We start from the raw sequence: 24,151 nt of genomic DNA, 5'->3' as shown, positions 1-24,151 counted from the left end.
TGACCCGAATTTCTTGGATACAGCGTTCTTCCTTGTAGATGGGACAGTTGCGGGAGGACACTGCATGGTCACCATGACAGTTCACACAACGAGGAGACGGAGGTGAACAGTCACCCTCATGGACATCCCTGCCACAAGTGACACATTTAGTCGCATTGGAACAAGACTGGCGAGTGTGATTAAAATGCTGACACTGGTAGCAGCGCGTAGGTGTCAGGACATAGGGGCGAACAGAAATAACCTCGTAGCCCGCTTTGATGTGCGACAGCAGCTGAACACTATCAAAGGTCAAGAAAAGTGTCCGGGTCGGTACAAGGTCATTGTTGACCTTTTTCATGACCCTACGGACAGCCGTCACGCCCTGCTCAGCGAGGAAAGACTGAATCTCCTCGTCAGTCAATCCGTCGAGTGGTCTAGTATATACAACACCATGAGACGAATTCAAAGTGCGGTGAGCCTCCACCTGGACAGGGAACGTGTACGGGAGTGTGGCCCGAAGCAGTTTTTGTGCCTGAAAGGCGCTCTCAGTTTCCAGTAACAAGGTACCATTACGCAACCTGGTACAACACTTGACCGATCCGGCAATGGCATCTACGCCCTTCTGGATAACGAAAGGGTTGACAGAGGAAAAATCCTTTCCGTCCTCAGATCGAAAAACTACCACGAACTGTGGGGCAGGCGGTAGTACTTTTGTCACTGGTGGCTGGTCAAGTTTCCGTTTGTGGGCAGAAGTCGAGAGAGAAGAAGAAGAGAAATCCATTGCGGAGGAATCCCCCACGATTGCCAGCGTCTCCGATGGCACGCTCCTTCCTTGTGGGGACCCTCTCAGAGGGCACTCCCGCCTTAAGTGAATATTTACACCTCAGGTCACACCTCCCGAGAAACAGACAGAGGGACCAATCGGCATGGTCAGAAGGTATCAGCTCAGGCAATCACCCCTCCCTGGGCCTGGCCTTTACCAGGGGGTACGTGCGTGCCTTACTTGTCTACCCAGGGCGGGGAATTACGCGTTACCCCGTCACCGGCTACGCATGCGAACGTGTGGGTCGGCCTTCAGGCGCGCACAGGGAGGAAGGAAGAAGAGGAAAAAGAAGAGAGAGAGGGAGAGAGAGGACAGACTGTCTCAAACCCTGAGACGGAGACCGAAGAAGGCAAGGAGAAGAAGGCAAGGAGAAGAAGGCAAGGAGAAGAAGGCAAGGAGAAGAAGGCAAGGAGAAGAAGGCAAGGAGAAGAAGGCAAGGAGAAGAAGGCAAGGGAAAGAGTAAGGAAGACAGTGAGATGGAGAAGAACAAAGAAAGGAATCAACAATGGAAGGAAGAAACGAGAAGAAGTGAAAAACCAAAATGACCACAAATATAGGTCGTGGAACCATCCGTCTCAGGACACAGGCGCTAACTACCCCCTTGAAGGGGAGGGACTCCTTTTAGTCGCCTCTTACGACAGGCAGGAATACCTCGGGCCTATTCTAACCCCCGGACCCGCAGGGGGGCACACACCAAGTTGTGTGCATTGATAGCGAGAAGTCAAATTTGGTTTATGTTAGGCCTGGAGTGCTACAAGGATCGGTGTTCAGACCTTTATTGTTTTTATTACTAATCCGTGTTTATTTATAAATTCTCACATGACAACATCAGCAACATTGACTGGATATGCCAGTTGCTATTATAGCCGACCAACAGGCTACAACAGGGAAGCTGACAAGCTCGCACACTAACGCACAAAGAAACCGCCAACACCGCCCTACACTGTTAATCCAATATACAACCTATCAAGACACTAAATGATGATGAACCTAACTGTTACTGGTATGCTGACACTGACCGAGAAGCTGCAGCCGCCGAGAAACACCACTGCACAACATCAAAGGCATCTGCCTGCAAGATACCCACTAGAATCAAAATCTAGCCTTGCGTGACCTGTTGCAGACAGCAAGAAAACTGCTACTGCTCGTAAAATCTGACCCAACTATCACACAGGTTTCTTTCCCTTGGCTCTTGCCTTGGCACTTTTTTCCCTTTTGCCCTTCAAATCGCTACCTTTCGATCAACTTTCGACTAAATCTATCCCCAGATGAGCGGATATGATTGGTTAATCATAACCAGACATATGCAAACATCGCAGTACCTACAAGGCCAACACAAAACATCTTTGCATATTGGTTAGTTTTCACTGAGTGAGGCCTCGCAGGATGTGGGTACTGTGATGTTTTCTTACTAAATGAAAGTAAAACACATGTACTTAATTTTAGCCTCTAAGAGATTCCTAACCATCATGAATTAAAAACTACTAAACTTTTAGGTGTTCTTACTGACAATAAATTGGCCTGGAATCCACATATTAAAAATATATTTTCTAGACTTTTCAAGAGTTACTTATTTAACTACAAATTTATATCTAAAAACACAGATGATGTGACTTACCGAACGAAAGTGCTGGCAGGTCGATAGACACACAAACAAACACAAACATACACATGAAATTCAAGCTTTCGCAGCAAACTGTTGCCTCATCAGGAAAGAGGGAAGGAGAGGGAAAGACGAAAGGATGTGGCTTTTAAGGGAGAGGGTAAGGAGTCATTCCAATCCTGGGAGCGGAAAGACTTACCTTAGGGGGGAAAAAAGGGGTATACACTCGCGCGCGCACACACACACACACACATATCCATCCGCACATACACAGACATGTCTGCTGTGTCTGTGTATGTGCAGATGTGTGTGTGCGCGCAGGCGCGAGTGTATACCCCTTTTTTCCCCCTAAGGTAAGTCTTTCCGCTCCCGGGATTTGAATGACTCCTTACCCTCTCCCTTAAAACCCACATCCTTTCGTCTTTCCCTCTCCTTCCCTCTTTCCTGATGAGGCAACAGTTTGTTGTGGAAGCTTTAATTTCATGTGTATGTTTGTGTGTCTATCGACCTGCCAGCACTTTCATTTGGAAAGTCACATCATCTGTGTTTTTAGATATATTTTTCCCACGTGGAATGTTTCCCTCTATTATATTCATAACCACAAATTTAAAAAGATATGTTCCAAATAACTATGCAAGATCACAAAATTTTGCTCTCTTCCAATGTATCATATCATACGGAATTTTTTCATGGGGTAGCAGTTGTTAAGCAAATGACATTTTATTGTTGCAGAAGAAAGTAATAAGAATAATGACAGATTCTGATAAAACAGAACATTGTAAACTTCTGTTCATTAAACTGGAATGTCTGACAACAGTAAACTTATTCATCTATAATGTTTTATTCTATGTTAGAAACAACGTTTCTAATTTCACACTGAGAACTGATGTACATAGTTTTGACACTAGAAACAGCACACATGTAGACATACCATACCACACATCATCTAAATCACGTAACTCCTACCTAGCCTTTGGATTAAGGATGTTTAATAGGCCAAGGGTAGATTTTACAGAATTGCCTATAAATATTTTTAAAGCTAAATTGTATAAGCGGGTCGACGGAAGCGTTCGATCCCACCCGTCGGCTTTGACTCGTGACGTAAGGCTGTTGTGGTGTGTGATGTCACCACGGCGCGGAGTTTAGTTTGTGAGAGTGGCGTGTTTGTAGGCGTTGTTTTGATGTGATCGGTGGTGGTCTCCAGTGGTGCATTTGTATGTTAGGTGATGTTTTTGGTTTAGTGTGTGTGTGTGGCGTGTTTATAGGTGGCGTATTGTTGCAGTCGGTGGTTCTCTCTGGTGGTGTGTCTATGGGTAGCGTGTTATGTGGCATATGCGGTTCACTTGTGTGGTAGCATTGCATGTGTGTAGTATCAGTGATGACTGTGCCTTCAGTGGAATATATTTCAATGAATTAATGATTTTGGTTTTGTTATGATGATGTTACTGTAGTTTTTTTCTGTTCATGTGTAAATTTTGGTAAATTTCTTTGCTTATGTCTTTCGTAGGTATGGATATGACTGACAAGGTCAACAGTTTTTGGTTGTCTGCAATGATGGGGGACAGTGCGTTGTCTCTAATAGAATTTCTTCAGCAATGCGGGCTGTTGGCTGAAGTCGTGAAGTGTTCAGTGTGTCGTGAAGCAATGAGACTTACTAAAGGTTTGGCGTCTCTGACCAGGGATGGCTATATGTGGATATGTCGTAAGGATAACAGGTCAAGGGAAGTGTTTGATTGCAATTTTGATTTCCTAGAGTGTGTGTGTGTGTGTGTGTGTGTGTGTGTGTGTGTGTTTTTCGATGTATTTTCATGTTCGTCATGTTTACGTAATGAAGTCATAGGCGCCATATTGGAGTCATAGTGGACGGTCGTTTCCGCCATATTTGTGACGTCATGGGTCAAAGCAGACGGGTGAAATCAGATGCTTCTGTATAAGCTACTAGTAAACAACCTCTTTACCCAGTTGACAAATGTTTTGGAAATGAAAATGCTGCTCTCTAACATATAATTTCTAGTTTTACCTATTTCATGTAAACTAAATTACATTGATATAGTAGTTCATATAGAAATGTACGCTTATGACTGTCTATTGCTGTAAGAGCTGAATGATAATAAATTATTATTATTATTATTGTTATTATTTCTTTCTTTCTTTTCTCAGACGTTATGTCTGGTCAAAAATGGAAAGTGACGCGGACCTTCATCAAGCATGACTTCCTTTTAACTGTGCGGTATATGTTATATTGCATTTAGGAACTTTCGGGTAGTTGAACATGTATAAATAATTACGGATTTCAGTAGTTGTATATACAAGTCTGGATGTAGCTGTATTGCATTGATGTACTGGTGGATATTGTGTGGTATGACTCCTGTAGTCGATAGTATAATTGGTATAATGTCAACTTTATCCTGATGCCACATGTCCTTGACTTCCTCAGCCAGTTGGATGTATTTTTCAATTTTCTCTCCGGTTTTCTTTTGTATATTTGATGTATTGGGTATGGATATTTCAATTAGTTGTGTTAATTTCTTCTTTTTATTGGTGAGTATGATGTCAGGTTTGTTATGTGGTGTTGTTTTATCTGTTGTAATGGTTCTGTTCCAGTATAATTTGTATTCATCATTCTCCAGTACATTTTGTGGTGCATACTTGTATGTGGGAACGTGTTGTTCTATAAGTTTATGTTGTAAGGCAAGCTGTTGATGTATGATTTTTGCTAAATTGTCATGTCTTTTGGGGTATTCTGTATTTGCTAGTATTTTACATCCGCTTGTGATGTGATCTACTGTTTCTATTTGTTGTTTGCAAAGTCTGCATTTATTTGTTGCGGTTTTGTTATCTTTAATAATATGCTTGCTGTAATATCTGGTGTTTATTGTTTGATCCTGTATTGCAATCATGAATCCTTCTGTCTCACTGTATATATTGCCTTTTCTTAGCCATGTGTTGGATGTGTCTTGATCGATGTGTGGCTGTGTTAGATGACATGGGTGCTTGCCATGTAGTATTTTCTTTTTCCAATTTACTTTCTTCGTATCTGTTGATGTTATGTGATCTAAAGGGTTGTAGAAGTGGTTATGAAATTGCAGTGGTGTAGCCGATGTATTTATACGAGTGATCGCTTTGTGTATTTTGCTAGTTTCTGCTCGTTCTATTTTTTGTCTGTATCCTAGATATTTATATGCATCTGTTTTTTCCATCGCTTCTATGCAGTCGCTGTGGTTATCCAATATGTAATCTTCTTGTTTAGTGTGTTTTCCCTTGACTATGCTATTTTTCTTACATTTGTCTGTTCCAAAAGCCATATTTATATCATTGCTGAATACTTCTGTTCTAGAAATAATTTTCTTAAATTGTCTACCTGTCCATAATGTAGGTTTTTTATGTCGATGAATCCCCTTCCTCCTTCCTTTCTGCTTAATGTGAATCTTTCTGTTGCTGAATGTATGTGACGTATTCTATATTTGTGGCATTGTGATCATGTAAGTGTATTGAGTGCTTCTAGGTCTGTGTTACTCCATTTCACTACTCCAAATGAGTAGGTCAATATTGGTATAGCATAAGTATTTATAGCTTTTGTCTTGTTTCTTGCTGTCAATTCTGTTTTCAGTATTTTTGTTAGTCTTTGTCTATATCTTTCTTTTAGTTCTTCTTTAATATTTGTATTATCTATTCCTATTTTTTGTCTGTATCCTAGATATTTATATGCATCTGTTTTTTCCATCGTTCTATGCAGTCGCTGTGGTTATCCAATATGTAATCTTCTTGTTTAGTGTGTTTTCCCTTGACTATGCTATTTTTCTTACATTTGTCTGTTCCAAAAGCCATATTTATATCATTGCTGAATACTTCTGTTATCTTTAGTAATTGGTTGAGTTGTTGATTTGTTGCTGCCAGTAGTTTTAGATCATCCATGTATAGCAAATGCGTGATTTTGTGTGGGTATGTTCCAGTAATATTGTATCCATAATTTGTATTATTTAGCATGTTGGATAGTGGGTTCAGAGCAAGGCAGAACCAGAAAGGACTTCATGAGTCTCCTTGGTATATTCCACGCTTAATCTGTATTGGCTGTGATGTGATATTATTTGAATTTCTTTGGATATTAAGTGTGGTTTTCCAATTTTTCATTACTATGTTTAGAAACTGTATCAATTTAGGATCTACTTTGTATGTTTCCAATATTTGTAGTAACCATGAGTGGGGTACACTATCAAAAGCTTTTTGGTAATCAATGTATGCGGAGTGTAGCGACCTTTGTTTAGTTTTAGCTTGATATGTCACCTCTGCATCTATTATCAGTTGCTCTTTACATCCTCGTGCTCCTTTGCAACAGCCTTTTTTGTTCTTCATTTATAATTTTGTTCTGTGTAATGACTAAAATTAATATTTTGTATATTGTTGGTAGGCATGTTATGGGGCGATATTTACCTGTGTTTGCTGTGTCTGCTTCATCTTTAGGTTTCAGATAAGTTATTCCATGTGCAAGTGTATCAGGGAATGTGTATGGGTCTGCAATGTAACTGTTAAATAATTTAGTTAGATGTGAATGTGTTGAGGTGAACTTCTTCAGCCAGAAATTTGCTATTTTATCTTTTCCAGGGGCTTTCCAATTGTGAGTAGAATTAATTGCTTGGGTGACTTCATGTTGCAAAATTATCACTTCAGGCATTTGTGGTATCATCTTGTATGTGTCTGTTTCTGCTTGTATCCACCGTGCATGCCTGTTATGTTGTACCGGGTTTGACCATATGTTGCTCCAGAAGTGTTCCATGTCTGTTATGTTTGGTGGATTGTCTGTTTTAATGTGTGTGTTATCTATTGTCTGGTAAAATTTCTTTTGGTTTGTGTTGAATGTTTGGTTTTGTTTCCTTCTATTTTCACTTTTTTTGTATCTTCTAAGTCGTTTGGCCAATGCTTGTAATTTCTGCTTCTTTTCATCTAATTGCTCTATCGCTTCTTGTTTTGAGATTTTACCTAACCTTTTCCGTTTTCTTTCTGACATTTCATTTCTTATAAATTGTGTTAGCTGTCCGATGTCTTTTCTCAGTTTTTCTATTCTGATCTGTAGCCTGTGTTGCCATGCTGGTTTTGTGGGTTTCTTCTGTGTGTTGGTTGGTTCTGATCTCTACCTAGTGTGTATATTTAGTGTAGTGAGTGCTCCTATATAAACCAGTAGTTGTAACTCTTCCATAGTTGTGTTTTCATTTATTTTGTTGTGTATGATTGTGTTGATAGTTTTTATTGTTGTTTCGACTTGTGGGTTATTTGGTGGTCTATGCAAGAATGGTCTAATGTCTGTATTTGTGTCTTTGTATTCTATATATGTCAGCTGAATTTTTTCTTCTATATCTAACATGTGTGTCACTTCGTGTTCTATTTGTGCTTGTTCTGGTGGCTGTCTTAAGATTTAGTTTTCCTCTGATTGTTTAATTGATGCGTGTTGTCCTTTGTTTGTTTGCTCTGGGATGTTTGAGTCCATTACTGTATTTTCTTCTTCTTCTGATTGCACATTATTTTGTTCCAGTATTTGTTGTACTTGTTGTTTGATGTTTTCAAATTTTGACTGGGGTATCCTGTTATTTTTTATTATTACACGGATCTGATCAGCTAGTCGTCGTTCTGTAAAAAATTTTAATTCTGGGTATCTGATTATAAATGTTGTGTATACTTGTGATCTGTATCCAGTTGTGTTGGTTCCTAGGTTTGTTGCTTGGTAATAACAGAGCATGAGGTGTCGATTAACTTCATCTGACCATCTCATCCTCTGTTTTTGTTTTCCTTCTAGGGTGGTTGCAGGAAGCATATCCTGCAAAACACCTCTATTTGGATTTGAATCATTTTCCAGTTGGCTAGCAGTGTCATTACCATTGTGGGCAGGCATAGGGTTCAAGCGTCATCCCCGACCATGACGGCGCTTGTCCGAGGCTTCTTTCGTTCTGTCCTGAACCAACTAATCACACTAAAAGGGGGATTAGCCCTATTAGTGGTTTGTTCTTTTTCGTCGCCTTTTACGACTGGCAGAACATACTGGAGGCCTATTCTTTTCCCGGGCCTCCACGGGATTTTTTATTATTATTTCACTGTTAGTTGTCTTTTCAGTGTAAAGAATTACAATAGATAACTTTGGTGCACAAATGAGGTGATATATTTTTATTCAGTTATTGTAAATTAAAAACAAACTTCAGTGAAAAGTAAGAAAAGCAGCAAGCAACAATGAGAGACGTTAAGAACTTTGAATATATACCAGTATATGCTGATATAAAACCTCCACAAAGAAAAATTTCATAAAAAAAAATAAAAAAATCAAATACAAAGATGGAAACTGCATTTTTAAAACACACACACCTTGCATATAACTGTTTTCCTTGATATCTTGATGCAAAAATGAAATGAGTTCACTTAAAGGTGAGAGGTATGATTTTTCTCCAAAGCACTTATTGTCATGTTTATAAAACTGTGCACCATGTCTTTGTAATGATAGGACATCTGCCTTAGACGTCACAATGGCAAAGGGTAGCCAAACAGCATCATTCCAACTGGACCATGAAAGGAACTGTGAATCTGTAGGGGGCATATAGTTAATCTCAACATCTTTAAATTCACGTGATTGGTGGAAAATGTGTCCTGTGTACCAGATTTTTTAGTATTTGAAAGCCACATTCTGCTCAACTTGCAATTGTTCCCAAAATGCATTTTCACGACTTTCCATAGCAACAGTGCTCCCATTTGCATTCATTGGAAGTCTCTTCATTAGAAAGGTGATAGTAGCAATGACTAGAAATGCTTGTTTCAATTGGGTTTCTGAAACTGTCACTGCGCTGTACCTGTATTTCAAGAAACCTTCATGCAATTTTATGTGAATCTTCTTGTTATGAACCATGGTGGAAGGCGTCTTTAATTCCTTGCACAAAGTCTTGAAATATTATCATTTTCGTAAGATATAACTACTTCTGCTCTGACAATTCCAGGTAACATCTTTTGACCCCTCCTGCATTCTGGAGCAGCAATTAAACCATGACTCTCTTTAATTGTTCTTTCTCCAAGTCCGATGTGCTCTAGGACACCAACAGTAGAAGTTACTCTGACAATACTTAATAAAGGTGGAGCAGACAATAAAAACTTGAAACTGTCCATTACGAGCTGAATTCTACATTTCTGAGTTAGGAGCTCCTTATATCGGAAAATTGGTTGCATTGTTCACAGGGCACTCCAGACAATACAAGGTGCTAATATGCTCTGCTTCTTCACAGATCAAGTAACATTAAGGTTTCTCAGAACACAGGTACAGTATAGCAATGACATTTCCTGTAATATGATTGCACCACACATTACTACTCACTGCAATTAACACCTTTATAATGAAGAGACTTCCAACATATAAAAAAGGAGCAGTGTCGCAATGGGAGCTCATGAAATGGTTTGCAGAAAAGGTTGCAAGTCAGGCAGAACGTGGCTTTCAAATACAACAAAATCTGGCACACAGGACCCATTTCCCAGGCATCACATGAGTTTAAAGATGTTGAGATTAACTGCATGCCTACTGCTGATTTACAATTCCCTTCATGGCTAGCTTGGAATGATGCTGTTTTGGTCCCCTTATCCAATGCTACTACATGTCAGGCAGATTCCCATCATGACAAAGACACAGTGAGGAGTTGTATAAACATGACAAGTGCTTCGGAAAAAAATAATATCTCTCACATTTAAGTGAACTCATTTTGCTTCTGCATCAAGACGTCGAGGAAAACAGTTATATGCAAAGTGGAAGGGTTTTAAAGTTAGTTTCCTTCTTTATATTTGAATTTGTTTATCAAAATGTTCTTTGTAAAATTTTTATATCTGTACATATAAGTACATATTTAAAGTTATTACTGTGTCTCATTACTGCTTACACCATTTCTTATGTTTCATTTAACTTGTCTTTTTAAGTTGCAGTGACAGAATATGGATGTATCACCTCATTTGTGCACCCACATTGTCCCTTAATTCTTTACACAGGAAAGACACTTAACAGAGAAATACAACATACACACCGAGAAAAATGATTCATAACTGTTTTCAGCTCTAAATTGTTTACAGTTCTGACCTACAGGTCAATTTTTCATGGAATACACGTTTTTATTATTAATGCCCTGTATTCTTTGCAGATAAGATTGCTGACAGATATATAAACATTTCAGCAAAAAATAATATTGTGATTCAATTGTCTATGTACCCCACAGGACTTTGAAATTCGTCAAATTTGCCCTTTTTTGTGATGGAGTCATCATTAAGTGAAGGTAAGAACTACTAATTTCAGTGCCAAAAGCTTGTCATTGTTATTTATACTTAATGCTAGCACTAAAGAGTTATAGTGCGTAAGATGAAGTCTGCATTTTTTCCCTCTGTGAAGTTATAATTTTTAAAAAATCACACATGTAAAGCACATCACGGAGAAAGAGCAATTCTCAACGTTATTCATAAAAAACAGAGATGTATCCTACTTTTTATGCAATATATCAACTTAATGACTCACACAGTACATGACTAAAATACTTGATGTCTGTAGGTCACCTCATTACTGAATAGCAAGTGTCTGAGAATACGGAAACCAGTTCCTGACTAATGACTGGGTACCCATCCATGAATCTTCAAACCTGAATTTATCAAAAATGGTAAGAGTTAGAACAGTGCTATTTGGCAGTTTTACTACTGAGACATGTGGGCATCCATGTTCCAAATATGACTAAATTCTGAAATAGCCACATTTTCACCCCCTGTGAGATTACACGGAATGAACCACACTAGCTACTCGTAGCAATATGAAATCGGTGCGATACGCATAAAAACATTTCTACATACCAAACAGCTTTTTGTATATGCATGTCATGGCTCCTTCTGGGGTATACACAGCAATCTTGTCTTCATCTCGGATTTCATATTTCAGGCCTCCTTCAGTCACTATTTTACATTTCACTGACTTTATATGATGCTCAAGTTCGTCATCAGGAATACTGTCATTTAAGAGTTTCTTATTGCGAACGATTGTACATGTGGCATTTCTAACAAGAGCTGCCTTCGCTGGGAGTCCAACAGTCTGAAACACATTCGATCTCTTAAATTTTGATCACGAAGCGGAATTACGGAACAGTGGTAAACCAACTAAATTAAGAAGTAACAGGCAATTTCAGCTTAGAGGGCACTATTCAAATAAACTGCTGCTTAGTACAAAATTTCCTTACCTCTTCACCGTCTACAAACGCGACTATTGCAGGCATTATTCTGTTGCCACTGTCGTCGGCTATAATATCAACTTTCCCATCCTGAGAAACAAAACGTAAAATAATGTCAAAGTTACATTGATATGATCTTATTAGAACGTTTCTCACGAATACATTCGAGCTAGAAGAATAATCGTTTATGACTTCACTTCTGGCACATTAGAAGTTCTCAGTGAACAACAAATATGAAAAACATTACCAACCTTACAATACGCCAAGCAGGCTGATGAATTACCCACGTGAATGCCAAAAACACCAGCCATTTTGCTAGTCTTCGACGACAACAAACCGTACACGATGCGCGAACAACACACTACTGCCGCCAAAACTCAAATATTCACGCGTCTTTGTTTTCCTCTGCATAGCGTTCAAAGAAGTATTCTGCTGTCAAAGACGTAATCAAGGATGTTAGAAGGGGAGATATGTCAGTCATAAATATAAGAAATACGAAAATGTTAAGTAATTAGTACGAATTTCATTTTTCCAGATGCCACTAGCAAAATAGCGCACTATTAAAGAAATAAAAATATCAATACTAAATTGTTAATTGAAAACATTTTCATATAAAACAAAAATGAAATTGTGATCCACATTATCTTTAGCGTTTCATGGTGTTTTTTCTGTGTAGCTTAAAAATCTGATATTTGTTAATTGCAATGAGCGCAATTTTCCATCAACTCGTTTAGTATAATTAATTACGTAAAGGAATGTCTGTCGGTAATAACGCGGATAAGTCAAGGCTGTGCATAAATAAGCCAAAATCGTTTTGCCTATTTATTTGTTATCATCTCACCAAAATTAAAGAACAAAAGAGTGGGATCATGTAGAAATGTGTAATGAAATAAGTCGGATATTTCCATATATGACAGACCTAATTAGTATTTGCATTTGTAATGGGTGAATTTTTCCCTGTGAACTGTTGTGATACCTGCGTATTACGAACGCGAGATCATTTTACTTTGCGTTCGTCTTTAGTATCCGAAAGATTTCCAGCTCCTGCTGGGTGATAAATTAGTGTTGTAGAAGCTGTTTAAAGTCGTAGCAAACACCGCAGTACCTTGATCTCTGTTGTTAAACACTATTTGTATGTAATTTCGTCAGTGTCATTCCAACCCATCTTATCGTGCTTTAATAATTGAGACATGGATGTAAGAACATACTAGCAGTGCGGGACTGCATGAAACAAATACTGCACTGTATGACCATAACGAATGTTCCTGATGCGTTGCTACATTCTCTTTCCACCTTTAAAACTCTGCAGCAAAAGTTAAAAGTGTGTGAATCACATACACAGAAAGCTTATGTGGCACTGGCAACAATAAAATAATTTGGCTTCTACAGAACTTCAGCCTAAATTTGTATTGTCTCATGCATACATATCTTTCACCTAGACAATGGTACCATATTCTTTAAGGTCTTCCTTTTTTTCTAGTTGTGTTACAAAAAATGCCGCAACAGTCCGGTCGCAATTTTCAGTTTTTACGTTTTCTCGCAAGGAATCAATTTCTTCCTAGGCTATTCGCCTAAATAATTCACTGAAAATACTTCACAACCCACGTTATCGCACTAACAACAGAAACTCAAAACTACTTTAGCATGATGACAACCCAAACTCAAATGAACACAATGTTACCCGTTAAACTCAGCACGTCTATTTTTACCAGCAGAGGGCACCAGCAAATATAACAACATGGCACCTAGAAACACAACCAACTCAAAAACTCCACATCGTCTTGACGTCACACACCACAATACCATTACGTCACGGGTCAAAGCAGACGGGTGGAATCGGACGCTTCCGTTGATCCAGCCAGAAGGCATAAACAAAACAAAAAAAAAATACTTTAGGTTGGCCATTGCCACTGCTTGTTCTATCATTGTGCATTCAAGAACGTAATTATGAAATTAATTTCACTGACGAAAGTGTCAATGATAATGTGTGAGATGTAGATGGTTGGTACAATTTTAATTAAAATCTATAATACAAGCGTAAATTTCCTATCCAATCCTTATAAAAGTATATTTATATATTCTGTGTGTGGTATATTTTGAGTTGTTTAGTTTCAATGTCAAGTAGTAAGGGGTACCCTTTACTACTTGAAATTAGTAGTTACTAAGCACACCTCCTTCCGCATGGAAAGAAACCTGATAGTTTCATTATATTGCACTGATAAATGAAAATGGAAGTGGCACATATACACACTTTCATGTTATTCTATGGAAGTCTCTAGGAGACAACACATTTAAGTTAAGAAAGGTTCCCCTACACCCGGGGTCACCTTGACTGCTGGCTGGTGACAGTCTGGGATAGGAAGGGAAAAGATTAATTGGAGAATGTGAAGTCATACCGCATATTAATGCAAGGGCCTACTAAATTAATTTTTTGGTGGTAAGTCCATTGCTCTATATAGATTAGAATCACAAGTCTAGTAAATTTTATTTTCAGTTTGCAGGCCTGTAATTTCCACAGGGTTCTCATATACATCTACAGCCATACTCCGCAAGCCATCTGACAGTGTATGGCAGAGATCGGTAGCTGTTCATCTCTTACCAAGATGATTGAACATAGAAAATGTGGCAGAAATCAGAGATGTTTAACTTGAAAGGATTGCTTTGTGTTGTTTACATAGAATGATCCACTATTGTCCTTTTTCATTACATTCCTCACAGAATGAAGCAAATACTTCCCGCCTTCCTCCCCTCATCTGATCTAATCCTCTGGAAACTGATTTAGTTGAATGTCAAACATTGCTCACATTGAAGCTACCACTTTGGAAACAGCTGCTGACATTTCAGGTAATGTAATGTAATGTATTAAGTGCTCTAGGTTGCTGTATGTGTACCCATCCATGCAAAAGTAGATATATCCAAAAATAAAAATAATTTAGTCTTCCTCTGATAACTAAATTATAACTGGGAATTCACACACAATGTTCTACAGAGAACTTTAAAGCGTGGCTAACAAGCTATATCTTTGGCCTGGTTTATATATATTTTTTCCAAGTTCTTATTTTTGTATGTGCTGGAAGTTTATTGTGACAACAGAAATACCACCCTGTAATTTGTATATGGTTAGGAAATCAGAGTATTTACACATTGTAATGTGCTGTGATTGTATATCTCACATTGTACCTGAATTTTATTGTAAATGACTAATACATTTTTAAATGCATGACATGGAGCTATCTATCTTTCATTGCACTACAAGTTTCAGCATTATTTATTCACCAGTCAAATGTCATAGGAATAAGAACAATCTACATGAAGATTACCTACCAGCTGTCCACCTGGATGAATGGCCACTACCAAACTATAGCCAAGAGGAAAGTAGACCACCCTGTGGCACAACATGCAGCTGAACATAACATGCCTGATTTCAATGGCTGCTTCACCAACCAAGCCATCCACCACCAGATTTTCTAAACTGCACAGATGGGAGTTACCCTTACAACACATTCTGTGATCCTGTAATTATCCCGGACTCACTCCACCCAACATTTCCCACCCTCTCTGTCCTGTTACCTCCTCCCCATTCTCATCACCTACACTCTTTCTTTGTCATCCTCTGCTAATGCACCTGCCCATCTTTCTCTGCTCCTCTCCTTTTTCATTCCATTTACCCCACCTCCCTGCTCCACAACCTCCTGACGCTGTGCCTGATAGCGTTCTAGTACCTGCACACCTCGCAAGATGACACTCCTTTCTTCCCTAACCTATACACTGCTAGCACTTCCCCTTCCCTCACCCCATTCAAATTACTGCTTCTATCTCACAGTATAGTTGCACTCCAGCCTGTGCTGCCAGAGTTGGCAGTTAGGAAACGATGGAGAGGCTTCGTCCTGCCATAGCCCTAACAGTTCACAACCCCACAACAGACCACCCACCCCACTGCCGCCCCACACCAAACCCAGATTTATTGTGCAGTTCAGCCCCCATTTGACTCCCCCCCCCCCTTGATCTTCTGCTGACATTGCTAACTTATGCTATTACATAGTGGAGACTACAAGAATCTTTGATGAAATAACATGCTGAACAGTAGACTGCAACTGCCACAACCTTAATTATGGTGACTGCCATGGTTGATACTACTGAGCGTAATGATTGTCATTTGACATTGTGACTACCATTACCCTGAATGTATGATGGGTACTGTTAGGGTATGAGGCTACTTGACACTTTGCCTCTATACAGGGTGTTACAAAAAGGTACGGTCAAACTTTCAGGAAACATTCCTCACATACAAATAAAGAAAAGATTTTATGTGGACATGTGTCCGGAAACGCTTAATTTCCATGTTAGAGCTCATTTTAGTTTCTTCCACCTACACTCAATGGAGCACGTTATCATGATTTCATACGGGATACTCTACCGGTGCTGCTAGAACATGCACCTTTACAAGTACGACACAACATGTGGTTCATGCACGATGGAGCTCCTGCACATTTCAGATGAAGTATAAGTACGCTTCTCAGCAACAGATTCGGTGACCGATGGATTGGTAGAGGCAGACCAATTACATGGCCTCCATGCTGTCCTGACCTCAACCCTCTTGACATTCATTTATGGGGGCATTTGAAAGCTCTTGTCTACACAACCCCGGTACCAAATATAGAGACCCTTCGTGCTCGTATTGTGGACGGCTGTGGTACAATATGCCATTCTCCAGGGCTGCATCGGTGCATCAGGGATTCCATGCGACGGAGGGTGGATGCATGTATCCATGCTAACGGAGGACATTTTGAACATTTCCTGTAACAAAGTGTTTGAAGTCACGCTGGTACATTCTGTTGCTGTGTGTTTCCATTCCATGATTAATGTGATTTGAAGAGAAGTAATAAAATGAGCTCTAACATGGAAAGTAAGTGTTTCCGGACACATGACCGCATAACATATTTTCTTTCTTTGTGTGTGAGGAATGTTTCCTGAAAGTTTGGCCGTATCTTTTTGTAATACCCTGTATGTCACCATGATACAGCAAAATTGTAACCAGTTCTCCCATTTTACATACAAGCAGATGTGTTATTGAGGGACATGTGATCAGCGCACTGCTATCTTGGCCTTTTGGCAGATTTTCTGGATAGTGGAGCCACTACTAGTCAGTCAAGTAGCTCCTCAGTTGCAATCACAAGGCTGAGTACATCCCATACAAGTCCTCCACCAAGGAAAAATCCTTGGCAGCATGGAGGACTTGAACCCAGGTCCTCTGTGTGCCAACCATTTATGCTGACCAGTCACTTATGTAGGCAGACAGTTATAGATTAGGCAAAAATGTAATTGTACAAATTGCCCCATACATTGTCATTGGTACACGAAATTATAACAAATTGCCCCAATACACCTTGTGTTTCACAAAACTAACAAATTGTATCGTACGTCATCATTATGACATGAAATTGTAACACATTGCACCATATGTTGCTAACTAAGAATATGTATAAATGACATCAGCATAAATGACAATGTATGAAACAATTTCTTAGCAGTTTGTGTAACAATGACAATGAAAAGGGCTGACTACAACAGTTTTGTGCAAGAATGTTGATGTATGTGGCTATTTTTGATAATTTTGTGTAAGAGTTGTGATATCTTGCACTTTCGTGCAACAACGTAGATGTATGGGGCAATTTGTTACAATTTTGTAAAGTAGTGCTGATGAATGGACCCATTTTTTTGAATTTTGTTTGGTATTTGGGATACTATTTAAGATCCAGATCCAATAGCTGAGACCCAGTAGCTGACACTCACAGTCAGGTTATGCCACATACACTACAAGCTTTTCGTATTAGAATACAATTTTGAGATCCAGTAGCTGAGACCAACTGACAGGGCATTATTTTTTTAATTGTTGAGTAAAATCATACATTACAAGTAATGGTAGTTGTACTGATCAGGATAATAGCAATCATCATGTAAACTTACTATCATGACACCAGTAGTATCCAACACGCGTTTCAGCTCATGGTAGACACCTTAATTGGGATAATGGCAGCCGCCAGTGTTAAGAATACTATTTGGGATTCAGTAGCTGACACCCACTCTCTGGTTATATCACATACACACACTGTCACCATTGATTTGGGGTATGGTGGAATTTGTTACAATTTTATGTAACATGGTGATGTATTGTGGCAATCAGCTACAAATGTGCTGTAACATAATGATGCATAGGGCAATTTGTTACCATTTTGCTGTAACAGGCCTGTGTATGGGGTAGATTTGGAAATTTGTGTCAAGTTCTATGGGACTAAACTGCAAAGGTCATCGGTCCCTTGCCTTGTTGTTGTTGTGGTCTTCAGTCCTGAGACTGGTTTGATGCAGCTCTCCATGCTACTCTATCCTGTGCAAGCTTCTTCACCTCCCGATACGTGCTGCAGCCTACACCCTTCTGAATCTGCTTAGTGTATTCATCTCTTGGTCTCCCTCTACGATTTTTACCCTCCACACTGCCCTCCTGTACTAAATTGGTGATCCCTTGATGTCTCAGAACATGTCCTGCCAACCGATCCCTTCTTCTTGTCAAGTTGTGCCACAAACTGCTCTTCTCCCCAATCCTATTCAATACTTCCTCATTAGTTACATGATCTACCCATCTAATCTTTAGCATTCTTCTGTAGCACCACATTTCAAAAGCTTCCATTCTCTTCTTGTCCAAACTATTTATCGTCCATGTTTCACTTCTATACATGGCTACACTCCATACAAATACTTTCAGAAACGACTTCCTGACACTTAAATCTGTACTCGATGTTAATAAATTTCTCTTCTTCAGAAACGCTTTCCTTGCCATTGCCAGTCTACATATTATATCCTCTCTACTTCGACCATTATCAGTTACTTTGCTCCCCAAATAGCAAAACTCGTTTACTACTTTAAGTGTCTCATTTCCTAATCTAATTCCCTCAGCATCGCCTGACTTAATTCGACTACATTCCATTATCCTCGTTTTGCTTTTGTTGATGTTCATCTTATATCCTTTCAAGACACTGTCCATTGCGTTCAGCTGCTCTTCCAAGTCCTTTGCTGTCTCTGACAGAACTACAATGTCATCGGCGAACCTTAAAGTTTTTATTTCTTCTCCATGGATTTTAATACCTACTACGAATTTTTCTTTTGTTTACTTTACTGCTTGCTCAATATACAGATTGAATAACATTGGGGAGAGGCTACAACCCTGTCTCACTCCCTTCCCAACCACTGCTTCCCTTTCATGGCCCTCGACTCATAACTGCCATCTGGTTTCTTTACAAATTGTACATAGCCTTTCGCTCCCTGTATTTTACCCCTGCCACCTTCAGAATTTGAAAGAGATTATTCCAGTCAACATTGTCAAAAGCTTTCTCCAAGTCTACAAATGCTTCAAACGTAGGTTTGCCTTTCCTTAATCTTTCTTCTAAGATAAGTCGTAGGGTCAGTATTGCCTCACATGTTCCCATATTTCTACGAAATCCAAACTGATCTTCCCCGAGGTCAGCTTCTACCAGTTTTTCCATTCGTCTGTACAGAATTCGCGTTAGTATTTTGCATCCGTGACTTATTAAACTGACAGTTCGGTAATTTTCACATCTGTCAACGTGTGCTTTCTTTGGGATTGGAATTATTATATTCTTCTTGGCTGAGGGTATTTCGCCTGTCTCATACATTTTGCTCAGCAGATGGTAGAGTTTTGTCAGGACTGGCTCTCCCAAGGCTGTCAGTAGTTCTAATGGAATGTTGTCTACTCCCGGGGCCTTGTTTCGACTTAGGTCTTTCAGAGCTCTATCAAATTCTTCACGCAGTATCATATCTCCCATTTCATCTTCCATTTCCATAATTTTTTTTTTGTTTTTTTTTTTTTTTTTTTGTTTGTTTGGGGTTTAAGGGCGCTCAACTACTGAGGTCATTAGCGCCCAGTCACAAGTGTTAGAGCACATAGAATCTAGTAAAACTAAAGGGGGGGGGGGACCCTAGAAAGTTCTTACAAAGATGCAGATAAAATAAGTGAAGGAGTTAGATGTCTTTGGACAAGCCAGTCAAAGCAATGAAACAAAGAACACGAGCAGCTGCTCGAGCGTCATCAGCTAAAATATCCTGTAAAGTAGATGGCAGAGACAGGACAACACGAGACTGACTAAAACGGGGACACGACAATAAAACATGGCGCACTGTTAATGCATGACCACAAGGGCACTGCGGGGCTGGGTCACCGGAGAGCAGGTAGGCTAAACCGGCAATGCCCAATCCGCAACCTGGTCAGAAGGACCTCCTCTCGCCGAGATGGTCAGGAGGAGGTTGTCCAAGCAGTTGGGAACGGTTTTACTGCCCGGAGCCTGTTTCCTTGAAGTGATGACCAAGTATCCCACCACAAAGACACAAGCCTCTTACAAACAACACCACTAATGTCAGATGACGGGACACAATGGGAGGCTGGCCGAGGCAGGAGGACTGCAGCCTTGACTGCAGAATCAGCAGCCTCCTTCCCAGGTACTCCTACATGGCTGGGAACCCACAGAAAGCTGACAGGAGAGCCATCAGCAGCAGAAGAATGGAGTGACTGCTGGATCCGTTGCACCAAGGGATGGACCGGATATGGAGCTCGAAGGCTCTGAAGAGCACTGAGTGAATCAGAGCAGAGTACATACGATGAATGGCGGTGGCGGCGCGCATACTGAACGGCCTGATGGAGAGCAAAAAGCTCGGCCGTAAAGCTCGAACATTGGTCGAGGAGCCGGTATTTAAAGGTGCCGGCACTGACGACAAAGGCACAGCCGACACCATCGTCAGTTTTGGAGCCATCAGTGTAAATAAAGGTGTGACTGGCAAGTCACACACAAAGTTCGACAAACCGTGAGCAATACACTGCAGCCAGAGTACCCTCCTTTGGGAGCGAGCTGAGGTCGAGATAAATATGAACCGGAGCCTGGAGCCACGGTGGTGTCGGGCTCTCACCCTCTCTGAAGGTGGTAGGGAGGGCAAAATCCAATTGTCGAAGCAGGCGACGAAAGCGGACTCCAGGGGGCAGCAGGGCAGACACATACAACCCATACTGACGGTCGAGAGAATCGGCGAAGAAGGACTGATAAGAGGGGTGGTCGGGCATTGACAACAGCCGGCAGGCATACCGACAAAGCAGTACGTCACGCCGGTAGGTCAATGGTAATTCGGCAGCTTCAGCATAGAGACTCTCGATGGGACTAGTGTAGAATGCTCCAGTCGCAAGACGTAACCCCCAATGGTGGATGGAGTTGAGACGGCGTAAGATAGATGGCCAAGCAGACGAGTAGACGAGGCTCCCATAATCCAGCTTTGATCGGACTACGGACCGATACAAGCAAAGCAGGACAGTGCGATCCGCTCCCCAAGATGAACCAATAAGAACTCTAAGGACATTAAGGGAACATGTACAAAGGGCAGCCAAATAAGAGATGTGCAGAGACCAACGAAGTTTCCTGTCCAGTGTGAGCCCTAGAAACTTAGTTGTGTCCACGAATGGGAGAACAACGGGACCGAGATGTAAGGATGGCGGAAGGAACGCTTTATATCGCCAAAAGTTGATGCAAACCGTCTTCTCTTCAGAGAACCAGAAGCCATTTGCCACACTCCATGAGTATAGGCTGTCTAGACAACGCTGAAGGCAGCGCTCCAGGAGGCATGTTCTCTGGGCACTGCAGTAGATCGCAAAGTCATCGACAAAGAGAGAGCCTGAGACATTAGGTGGAATGCAATCCATAATTGGATTGATCGCGATGGCAAAAAGGGCTACGCTCAAGATGGAGCCCTGAGGCACTCCGTTCTCCTGGAGGAAGACGTCGGACAATACGGAACCCACACGTACCTTAAACTTTCGATCCGTTAAAAAGGAATCAATAAAAAGGGGCAGGCGACCGCGTAGACCCCACCTGTGCGTAGTGCGGAGGATACCTCCCCTCCAACAGGTATCATAAGCCTTCTCCAAATCTAAGAACACGGCTACCGTTTGGCGCTTTCGCAAAAAGTTGTTCATGATGAATGTCGACAAGGTCACAAGGTGGTCAACAGCGGAGCGGCGGTGACGAAAGCCGCATTGAACATTGGTAAGTAGCCATCGAGATTCAAGAATCCAAACTAACCGAGCGTTAACCATGCGCTCCATCACCTTACAGACACAACTTGTAAGAGAAATGGGGCGGTAACTAGAAGGAAGGTGTCTATCCTTCCCGGGTTTGGGTATAGGAACAACAACAGCGTCACGCCAATGCATGGGGACTTGACCTTCGGTCCAGACGCGATTGTAGGTACGAAGAAGGAAGCTTTTGCCTGCCGGAGAAAGGTGGGCCAGCATCTGAACGTGAATGGCATCTGGCCCCAGAGCAGAGGACCGGGACAGTGCAAGTGCACGTTCGAGTTCCCGCATAGTAAAGGGGGCATTATAATTTTCCACATTCAGCGAGTGGAAGGAAGGTCGCCGAGCCTCTTCTGCCTCTTTCCTGGGAAGGAAGGCAGGGTGGTAATGGGCGGAGCTTGAAACCTCCGCGAAAAAGCGGCCGAAGGCATTGGAGACATCCACATGATCAACAAGGACCTCATTACCTGAAGTCAGGCCAGGTACCGAGGAGTGGGCCTTAATGCCCGACAGCCGGCGCAGGCCACCCCAGACGACAGAAGAGGGAGTAAAACTGTTAAAGGAGCTGGTGAAAGAGGCCCAACAAGCTTTTTTGCTGTCTTTGATGACTCTATGGCATTGCGCTCGGAGTCGTTTGTATTCAATACAATTCGCCAACGTAGGATGGCGGCGAAAGGTGCGTAAAGCACGTCGTCGAGCACGGATAGCGTCTCTACAAGCCTCATTCCACCAGGGGACGGGAATGCGACGTGAAGAAGAGGTAGTACGAGGAATGGAACGTTCGGCAACATGGATGATAACAGCCGTGAGGTATTCGACCTGACTGTCACAACTGAGAAGGTCGTGGTCCGGAAAGGTCGGCAGGGAGGAGTAAAGTCCCCAGTCAGCTTTCGGTATGTTCCAGCTCGAAGGACGTGGGGATGGGGTGTGCTGCAGGAGACGAACGACACAGGGGAAGTGGTTGCTCGAATAGGTGTCAGAAAGGACATACCACTCGAACCGACGGGCAAGAGTGGTAGAACAGATCGAGAGGTCCAAGTGGGAGTAGGTATGAGTAGAGTCCGAGAGGAAAGTCGGGGCGCCGGTATTGAGGCAGACAAGATGGAGATGGTTGAAGACATTCGCCAAGAGTGAGCCTCTATGACAGGATGCAGGAGAGCCCCAAAGGGGATGATGGGCATTGAGGTCGCCAAACAATAAAAACGGCGGAGGAAGCTGAAGAATTAGGTGCATCATGTCAGCCCGACTAACTGCGGATGACGATGGAGTGTAGATGGTACAAACGGAACAAGTAAAGGCAGAAAGAGTAATACAGACAGCTATTGCTTGGAGTGGGGTGGTCAATGGGATGGGATGGTAATAGACATCGTCCCGAACGAGCAACATGACCCCACCATGAGCTGGAATACCGTCCACAGGGGTGAGGTCAGACCGCTCCGAGGTACAGTGGGGAAAAGCAAAACGGTCAGTTGGGCGCAACTTGGTTTCCTGGAGACCAAGGACGAGCGGACAGTGCAGGCGGAGGGCAGTTGTAATTCCTCCCAATTAGATCGAATACCTCTTATGTACCAATGTAACAAAGCCATCGCTAGTCAGAAAAAAAGGGGGAACGAAACGGGTGAAGAGCTGGTCACCTCGACGGCCACGGAGGGCCAGGTTTCGAGGGAACAACGCTACAACCGGCGGGAGGCGGATCCTGTTCCATCGAGTCGTCGCCAGCTGCGGCCGCTTTCCCGGGTTGCGTAGGAGGGGCAGCATCATTCGCCGACGAGAGGCCAGCTAAGCGCCTGGCAGCAGAGCGTCCCAGCGAAACTGAGGACGGCCAGGAGCAGCGACTCACGGATGGAGCGTCAGACGAAACGCGCCGGGGTGGAGAGGTGCATAAAGACTTCTTCTTGGAGGCCTTCTGGGAAGTCTGATGACGCACGGGGATGGTGGGCTGGACCCAAAGGAGGTCCTCACGCGCGGGGTCCGTTTTGGAACGCCGGACCTACGAAGCCGGGGTCCAGAACGTTTCCCCGATGGACGCCTGAGAAGAAGATCGCTCCTCAGGCGGTGGAGGGGGAGAAGGAGGAAGGGTGGCCCCTGGGCGGAGGGGGCAGGGGCAATGAGGGAGGAGGATTTGGAAGGGAGGGATTTGGGAGGCGGAGGCATAGACCCCGGATGGGGTGAGGAGGTAGAGGGGGGACAGGATAGGGGTGAGGATACTGTGGAAGGAGTGGACACGACTGAGGCAAACGAAGTTGTCAACGTCATGGGATGGAGGCAGTCATACTTCTTCCTGGCCTCAGAATAAGAGTGGCGATCCAAACTTTTTAATTTTTGAATCTTCATCTCCATCTGATACGCAGGGCAGTCTAAAGATCTAGGCGAGTGGATGCCAGGACAATTGACGCACCGAGGTG

The 24,151-nt window shown here is 42.0% G+C and overlaps 1 pseudogene; it reads right to left on the bottom strand.

Moving 5' to 3' along the window:
* LOC126471246 (heat shock 70 kDa protein 14-like) overlaps positions 1–24,151 on the bottom strand; it is a 235,253-nt pseudogene that overhangs the window by 177,134 nt on the left and 33,968 nt on the right.

This window comes from Schistocerca serialis, chromosome 3 (genome assembly GCF_023864345.2).
Source record: "Schistocerca serialis cubense isolate TAMUIC-IGC-003099 chromosome 3, iqSchSeri2.2, whole genome shotgun sequence".
In the NCBI taxonomy this organism is placed as follows: Eukaryota; Metazoa; Arthropoda; class Insecta; order Orthoptera; family Acrididae; genus Schistocerca; species Schistocerca serialis.
This window is presented reverse-complemented; position numbering and strand designations above follow the sequence as displayed.